This window comes from Lactuca sativa, chromosome 9 (assembly GCF_002870075.4).
Source record: "Lactuca sativa cultivar Salinas chromosome 9, Lsat_Salinas_v11, whole genome shotgun sequence".
NCBI classification, from domain to species: Eukaryota; Viridiplantae; Streptophyta; class Magnoliopsida; order Asterales; family Asteraceae; genus Lactuca; species Lactuca sativa.
In genome coordinates, this window is record NC_056631.2 from 17,585,823 (window position 1) to 17,595,601 (window position 9,779).

Genomic DNA, 9,779 nt, shown 5'->3' on the forward strand with positions numbered 1-9,779 from the left:
CCTCTGACCTTCTCCTACGACCAAAAATCAACCACACTACTATTTCCCCTCGTCTTCCGGCAAAAGACCTCTTTAGTGTAGTCCCACCTATTTTGCTCTGGTCTACATCAAACCGTAGTTAAAGCTCGTCGTGTGTGTTTTCTCTGGATTGAACTTAGTCGATAACGTCAATGTTCTCTAAAGATTTAACACAACTACAAACCCTAGTTTAATGTCGTTGTAGGTTTAGATTTGAAATGATTACCAAATAGGACTTATTTTATGTGATCCTCAAACTTGATTCCGACCCACGAACCTGAATCACGAACCTTATGAACTCGTATAGTTAAACAGGTTAGGCGGGTCATATTTGGGTTTGACTCATTCGATTTTAAGGGTTGAACAAGATGAAACAAATATTTACATGGGTCATGTGTGGGTCGAGCTTTCTAACTCACCAACCCAACACACGACATGATTGGCATTCTTATATATAAGAGGTGAGTAAGTGATTACTACTTAATCACTTTTGAAACGTAAATCAATTTAGTTTTAGCCTTAGAGAATAAGAATATCAATAACACAAATAAATAAAAATATTATGATATGCCACAATAAATCAATGATTTCAAAAATACATATAGTATGGGAGTAACACTTAACATAAAAACGTAAATGATTAAAAATAAATAAATGTTTATTTGTAAAAAAAATTATGACAACCTCAAAACATATTATCGGAATATATAAGAGAAAAAATAACAAATAATTAATTGCAAAGTTTTAGTTTAAACGATCAAAAAGTTATGTTAGAATAAAACTGTATTTGTTTTTAACAAACTTGAATATTGTTTAGTCGATATATCTTCTGTATATTGATATAATGTTAAAAGAAATGCAATATTCTATAAATAAATTTAGTCTTGTTGTAAGGTATTTCGTTTGGCTTGGAACAAGAAGGTGCTATATAACGGATCTATTCATTTATTGCTTTTTGGAGACGTTAAAAGTTAAAATGGTGTTATTCTCATTCCCATAAAAAGATTGCATCATTTGTTTTATTTAATAAAAATAACTTTTGACTAATATCATGTAATTATTAAACAACGATATATTTGAATGAACTCCTACATGATGACTCATTACTCCGGTAGCAATAAGCTCTCAAGTGCGAATTTTGAATATTGTAGGTCTTCTTTTTGAACGTCAAACTTTATCATGGAGTTATAAGGCTAGTGCCAGTCGTTTATTATTATGATATTTATGTTTACATTTTATTTTTTTGGCATATTACCATATATATTTGAAAAAATTACTAATACAGTCAAATTTGTTAATTATTTTGTAAAAAATTGATTAGGACCAGTTATGAAATACGTATTCCATCTGCAAACATACAAATAGTTTATGCACATTTCTGCTTCGAAGACTTGTATGTTTACAGATGAAATATTCATCTACGAAATCATTGTTTGAAATATAAATACCAACAAGCTAGCTGGATTTCATAGATAGATTGCACCTCATCTATGAAATGTTTTCATTCTATCTATGAAATTATTGTTTGAAGTATAAATACCACAAAGTTATCATATTTCATAGATTGATTGCAATCGATCTATGAAATGCTCTCATTTTATCTGCGATTTGTCAGTAGAATTTTTATACATAGTTAGTTTTGACTATTAATTTACTAAGGTTGACTTCGAAATCAAACAGTTATGACTATAAATTCATACAAATTAGTAGATTTTATATAAAAAATCTTAGTTTATGACTTATATCTTTAGAATTCTTATTTATGACTTATATCTTTAGAATTCTTATTTAACTTCTCAAAAGAACACATTTTCTCATACATAGCTTCTTTAAAGAATTTTCCCAACTAAAAAACTTGAAAAATGAGTGATCTAAAAGAAAGGATTTTATACCAAAAAATTTGTTGATTTCATAGACAGAATGGCTAATTTTATAGATGGATTTTCCATTTGTGAACATACAAGTCACCGAAGCAGAAACGTGTATAAACTGCTTGTAATTCACAAATTGAGTATTTATTTCATAGTTGGTATTAATCTATCTGCGAAATTGATCACTATTGTCTGTAATTTTGTTTTGTTTGTCTTTTTTTTTTTTTGCTATTTTTTACAAAATATATAATTAGCAACTTTGGCTATATTAGTAATTTTCTTTATATATTTTTCCAAACACTTTAATGTTTTTTTAATTCTTTAATTTAAATTAAAAACCTAAATTTCATTAGCTAAAATTTAAAATTACATAACAAGAAATTAAACCATTAAAAAACATAACAATAAATAAGTACAAATAAAAATTACAATTTATAATTTTCTTTAGCTCTGTCTTTTATTGTTAGAGTTGCTTCAAGATCCTCCACGCAAAAATGGCTCATGTCTTGCATTAATAATTGCATTTTCTTGATGCGGTCCTTTTTACATGTCTTTCCTTGTGCGAACTTCATATGTTCTTTCAATTTTGTATTTAATTCTTCAAACTACACTATTATTTCTTATATTTCATTCAAAGACATGTCACCCGTTAAACTTGACGATGTGGCTTTTCATTTCTTTTGGAGTAGGTGGTTGAATTTCAAGTAAGGATGAGAATTTTGCCCGAAAACCCGAACCGAACCAAACCGAATTAGGCCCGAATATGCAATTTGATTCGGTTTTCAGATATATCTATATTATGCTTATTCGGTTATCGGGTTTTTTGGTTCGGATTACCAAAATAAGAGCTTATTCGATTCTAAATACCTGACCCGAAATTAAAAAGTCATTTAATTTTAATCATAATTACTTTCCCTTGTTAGTCGCTAGTAAGTAGTATTTCCGAATAGTTATTTCGTGTTTGACAAATGTTATTTTGGATATGGTTAAAAACTTAAGATTTATATTTTATTTCGGGTGTTGAATGTTTAATGCTTAACTTATATACTTATATATAGATTTTTAGATATTTTGGGTATTTAATGTTTAGTGTTTAGTATATAGTTTCATAACTGTATCCTAATATTTTGGTGTTTGGCTTTTACATTCTTATATCGCAAGAATAGTTCATTCATGTTTACAATCTTACCACACTAATTCTAACTTTTTTTGCACCTTTGAAACAATTATGTATACATTGTATTATTTTTAATTAAAAAATTTGTTTATTTAAAAGATTTGTTATGTAATCATAAGCTACAAAGGTCATAAAAAATACAATTTTTATAACCATATTGTAAATGTTATTCGGGTTATAGAATCCTAGTACGGTTTATTTTGTTCTTTTCAGTTATATTATGTCCTTAACCATCTTGTATATGTTATTCGGGTTATTCGAGTAATAATTGAACCGAACCGATTAATACATGTACCGAATCGAACCCGTATTGGTTAATCTGTCCGGTTTTCGGTTCATTCAATTACCCTTATTCAGTTTTCAGGTTATTCGGGTTCGGGGGATCGGTCCATTCCGGTTCCGACCTGTATAACATCCTAAATTTCAAGTATATCATTATTGTCGTTGAGGTCGAACCTGACATGAACATCTGATGTTGTTGTGTAGTTTGAGTGGGATGTTCAACTTTTTTTTTGATACCACCATATATATATATATATATATATATATATATATATATATATATATATATATATATATTTCATTGTTCCAACTAGTCTCTTTTTCAATATTGGTTATCTCACATTCCCCACCTTTCCATTAGTTGACTATGTTGTTATACAAGATTAAGTGACAAATTTGTTTACATTGTCCCGCTTCGTGTGAATTTGGTCTTTGCTTCCATATTTGTTTCATTTCATTTCTTTGACGAAACAAGTCGTAACACACATCAAAAAATGGTCTCCTTTTTTGTCATTGTTTGGGTCAATACATTTTCTTATTACGACTTCAATGCTGTCTCACAACTTTTTCATCCGATGACAATGGGACCATAAACCACAGCCAGGACAACTCCTCTAGGTGAATAAGGAGGGATGGTTAGTCGTAGTCTCAATGAAACATGTATACAATGAAGAACATCTATAGTAGGGAGAAAGCAACTGGATGGGCTCGGGTGGAGCTCTTCTTTAAGTGCACACTTTGATCTCACGTGTGCCGGTTTCTCTCATGTGTAACTAGGTTTAATCGCTCGGGCACTGTTGTAGGAATCAGTTCACTTAGTGTTGGCCCAAACCTCCTGTAGTATCCGACTCGACAGTCTCCCTAACATCACCAATTTGCGAAAAAAGAACAACTCGATCTATATACAATAAAACAGACCTATACAAATGAATATCAAACGCCGGGTGACCAAGATGTTGGGAAATTTGTTCAATAATTGAACCGGCCACCTATCTAAGATAGTTCCAACTGAAAATTTGCATGCTTCTTTTTGCTTCCTTTTTTTTCTTTTTGTTTTTTTTTTTTTTTTTTTGATGAAACAAGAAACCCTTTGACTCAAAATTTGGTTCCCAAAGGTGTGTAAGTGGGACCGAAAGGGTAATGATATAATCCGAATGGTCTAAGTGTGAAAATGACCATGTGTGGAGCATAAAGATGTAATGTAAGCTCCTTTTCAAACTTGTGGTTTTTTCAAAGATAATGAAAATGTCCAAATGTGGACTAAAAGACTCTCTAAAATTCTAAGAAAATCACAAAAAGATATGGTGATGTAAAGAGACTGGATATGGATTCTACTCGGGGACAAGCACCAATGCTTCATCCTAACAGTTCAAACATGATCAAGTGTGATCCTCTCGGCGGTAGTGACCGCAAGGCTAAGAACATCAATTGCTATAGTATATCCTACAGTTGTTAGTATTGTATGCACAATTTTTCATGAAACTACCTGGTCATGATCACTTACCCCTTCAAGCTACCAGCATCTGATCCCAAGTATGAAATCTCAAACTGCAGCCAATGGTCCCAGTTCGATGGGTGAGATGGCAACAAGATCCTGGACCAATAATGATACAATAACTGTGAACCTGTTCCATGGCATCCAAGAGAGGTGAGAATAAACAGACAACAAAAATGCATGAATGCTAATGCCTTAGGCTAAATGTTATGCAAAAATATAAAAGGTGAAAAAGAAGAAAATAAAATCTTTTTGGAATTTTAAATAAATAAAAAAAATGAATGAAAATTAGCTTAATACTAAAATGTTATGCAACTTAGCTAAAAATGCATGAAAAAAAGAAAAAAAAAAGTAAAAGAAAAGGGAAATGCCCCACCCCAAGCTTATGAACAAGCATTGTCCTCAATGCTTAAGGAAAGGGCGGAAAGGACCTAAATCGTAGGGTTGGGTAGAGCATAAGGGTTTGTAGAGGAGGAAAAATGGTGAATAATGGTGGTGGTCTCGCGGGATTCTGACCGGTAGATCTCCGGGAAATCAAGTTCTTGTATGGAGTGCGGGCAAGGCGCGGGCCGCGTAGAGGCCGCGTGTAACATTCTTGGTTTCCTCTTGAGTTCACAGAAGGTTTAGAAGAATTTTGGGTCAAAACACGCGGGTCGCGTAAAGGCCACGTGAACTGAAGCTCAAAAAATACTAAGTGTTGAAACCAGCCCCGCGGGCCGCGTGGAACCCGCATGCTGGCCGCGTGTGCTGAACAGGGCTAGAGATGATTGTTTTACGCGGGCAAGGAATGGGCCACACGTAAGCCGCACATGACCTTACGCGGGCCGCGTGGATTTTCCCGCGGGCCGCGGGACTACCTGCACCTTAAAATTTGAAATTTTTCAAAAAAACTTGATTTTTGGCCTAAATGATTCCCGCGAAGTCCCGGTTTCAAAAACACAACAAAAGGTTTGGACCAAAGGTGAGAATAAAGCTTGAAATTTTTCAAAAATGAACATTTTCAAAACAAAAAAAAAATTTAAAATCATTTCATTCGGTTTATAAAAGACGAAAGCACAATGCTTCCCAAAAATGCCCTTCTTTAACGTCTTTGGCGAGACGCCTCCAAACTTCACTTTAACACTTTGGGGCATCCAAATGGACGACATCTTGGACATTTGAATCAAAACCTTCGTAGAAAGGTTTCAACCGATGTCCATTAACATTGAAAATTTGCCCCGTGTCGACATTTTTTAGTTTCCACATCTCCATTGGGACTCTTTTCTTGTATTTGACTTTCTTTTTACGGGAGAACCATACCGGACTTAGACCTTTGATAATAGAAAGCATCCAACCATATTCTTTATTGTACTTGTTTAGTAAGGTGACCAACTCTTCCATCTTTGACATGGTGGTCAAGTTGGTGACCGGTTGGGCATCTTCATTCTCAACATATGTATCCTTTAAAGGGTCCGACATATTTATCATTCCCGGCTCTTGTGGTTCATCTACCACTAGAGTTAGTTTCTCAATGGTAGTGGGTGGCTCAACCTCTCTTTTGTTAACACCGAACACTTCCTCTATAGTTTCATTGACATCTTTCTCAATTTCTTCTTCCTCCTTGATAGCCTCTTCCACTTCTACTCCGTCTTCCTCTTCTCCACATAACACTCTTGGGCCATCAAAACTTTTCTCATCTTTCAAAGGAATGGCACATGCGCTATGCCATGGGCTCTCTTTATATCGTAATTTGTCTTGATATTCCATTATACTTACTGATTGAGCAATTTGTGTTATTTGTTGCTCTAAGATTTTGAGGCTAGCTTGGGTTGTTTCTTGGAAAATTTGGGTAGATGTGGCAATGCTTTTCACAATCTCCTCTAAGGACATGCTTGGTGTTTCAAGTTGTTGAGGAGGTGGGGGATATGGATGTTGGAATTGTGGAGTTGGTTGGTATTGGTCATTTCTCCAATCTTGGTATGGGCTTTGGTATTGATTGTATCCCCAAGCTTGGTTGTTGTCCCACCATTGATCATGTTGAGGTTGATCATAACTCCATTGGTTTGACCAGTAGTAGCTTCCCTGCTCTTGCACTTCTTCCCATTCTCCTTGTAAATATGGACACATGTCGGATTGATGTCCATTTTGGGCACAAAAATCACAAAGAAGAGGTGAGGGTTGCACACTTTGGTCATTTTCAATCATCATAACTAACTGAGCTAGCTCAGAAAGTTTATCTTCAATACAAGGAGTGTTCATTCTTGAACCATACTTTTTTTCTTCAATTTTTTAGTTTTAAACTAGAGTACCTGCACAATGAGATCTAGGCATAGATAAACAAATTGATTAAAAATAAACCAATCCCCGGCAACGGCGCCAAAAATTTGGTGGTTGTCGAGGCCAACACAAATAATAACCCTAAATATTACACACTAAAATAGTGTATAGTGGTAAAGGGATCGAATCCACGGAGATTGGTTCAATTTATAACTCTATGAAAAATCTCTTTGTAAAAATACTTGTAAAATGACAATAAAAATAAAATGGGGGGTTTTGATGTTTTGAAATACTTGAAACAAACTAGAATTAACTATGATTTAAATAGACAAATGCAACAAAAATAAGAGTTTGATGTAAAATCAATAAGGGAGAGATGGTTGACTTAAAGTTTCCTCACTTTGACTTTTGATGAACATATCATTAGAATCCAATGGTGCAATACTTTGATTTAAATCCTTAATTTGGCTATAGTAATCCAAGGAGCTTGAGATTACCTAGACTTTTCTTAATTGTTGAAATGGCTAGAGAAGCTCGTAACAATTTCCTTAGTCAAAGTCACTAATTCCAAATAGCATGTAATTAGTGAAAGTCAACTAGCATTAAGAACCAAAAAGTCACCAAATCCAAGAGGGGTCAAATGCTTTCACCACCATGTTGGAGGAAATGTTTTTATGATTGTGTGAAGCAAAAACAACACAAAAATCATTTGTTGCTTGCTAATTTGAGGATCATTTACTTAATCAAGAAATTAGCCAACTAATCACCACAAACATATTTAAACTCATGAACAAAAACATAATAGTAGTGATAATATGATAAAACACAAAACAATTCCATAAAGATTTAAGAACAAGTTCATGGATTCTTCAACATCCAACAAAAGTTCAAAGGATTCAACAAAAAGTCAACCAAGATTTGCTTAGCCAAGCATGGCTAAACTCAAATGAACAAAGTTAGATAAGATTGTACCAAACATTTGACAAGATTCAAGAGATGAAAAGAAGATATTCTTCAAGTGTTCTTGGCCTCCAAAAGTGCTCCAAACTCTAGAGAGAAAGTTTGAAAATCGGACCTTCAAGATAAGGCTAAAGAGGCACACCAAACTTCCCAAAATAGAGCTCTTAGCAAAATCCCGAAATTGCCCTAGTCAGGAACCCACGCGGGCCGCGGGGAATCTTACGCGGGCCGCGGGCTCTGACGGGTATTTTTGGGCTTCTTCAAGTTTTGGGCCCCCACAGCTAATCCATTGGCCCAGTTCGAATCCAATCAACTCCTAGCCCATTTTTCTTCAATATTTCTTCAATTAAAGCCCAATTTGCTTATCCACATCACTCTAAACTTCCGCAAACTCCCAAATATCGATCTTGCACACTCAAGAATTCTCCCGCATCTTTCAAATTTAAAGCTCAATTCTTCCAAGACTTCAAGCAATTGACAGGTCCACCCCATGAGTCACCTTCATAGCCATCAATCACGAAATCCCCAATTCCTTTCAAGCCCAATCGCCTCCCAAGAGTGCCGCCCCGCTAGTTTCCAAGAAAATCTGCAATAATGCTCAAGAAACTAGAAAGTACCCCGAAATGGTCATAAAAATAACAAAAGGGAAAATATGCATGGAAGTTAATTAAAATGCGAATGAAATGTACTAAAATAAACTATAAAAAGAAGTAAATAAAATGAAGCTATCAAGATGCGCTGCTTAAATGAGCGCCACGACGTGGCGATATAATGCTTACGATGAGGTAACCATTTTATACCAAAACCTAATTCCAGGAATTATGTCCCTATTTAAGGGAAGTGATGGTTATGGTTTTCACACCCTCAGCCTCCATTACCTCCCTTTCACTCTCATAGAAGGCCTAGCCTCTATTGTTGAAGATCTTGAGCTTTTGTTTAGGATTGTTCATGTAACATTCGGATTTCCAGGTACATTATTTATTCATTTATTTTGGAGATTTTGGAGGGACTCGACGAGTTGATGCTTAGACTCGCCGAGTAGAGCCGCGATTTTCCATCCGAGTTAATGACCGGACTCGGCGAGTCGACTAGTGGACTCGGCGAGTCCGTGTTGTTTAATGAAACCCTAATCCCTGGGGTTTGAGGCCTATTTAAAGGGGCTTATAGCCACCATTTGCGGCTACTAGACCCCTGAGTGAAACCCTAAGCGATCTAGAGTGTTTGTGAGGAAGGGGAGGCCATTTTTGATCCTTGTGTGGGTGTTTTTGCAAGAAGAAGGTGACCAAGGCAAGAGGGAGCTGAAGAAGGCGCTATTATGTGGATTTCAGAGCCTAAGAGCTTCATATTGAGGTATATATTCGATCCTTCTTCAGTTTTGGGTGTTAATCATTGAGAGTTAGGGTTTCTAGCCCATTTAGAGTGTGATTGTTGGTGCAATTGGTCCCTTCTTGTGTTGAGGTTGCGGATCTGGATCCAAAGAGGTCCCGAGACCTTAACTCCCTGATCTTTATGGGGTGTCATTGGGTAATATGAGCTTAGGGTGACATTTTGAGGCCATTTCTTCCTATAGAGCCATTGGATCTTTGCATGGGCATCAAGATCCAGACTTTACGTGTTTATATTGCTTAGGGAGGCCAGATCTATGGATTAGAGGAACGGGTCTGACCTCATGAGGTTATTTGAGCTTGTGCATGATGTAGACTCGCTGAGTCCCAAGAAT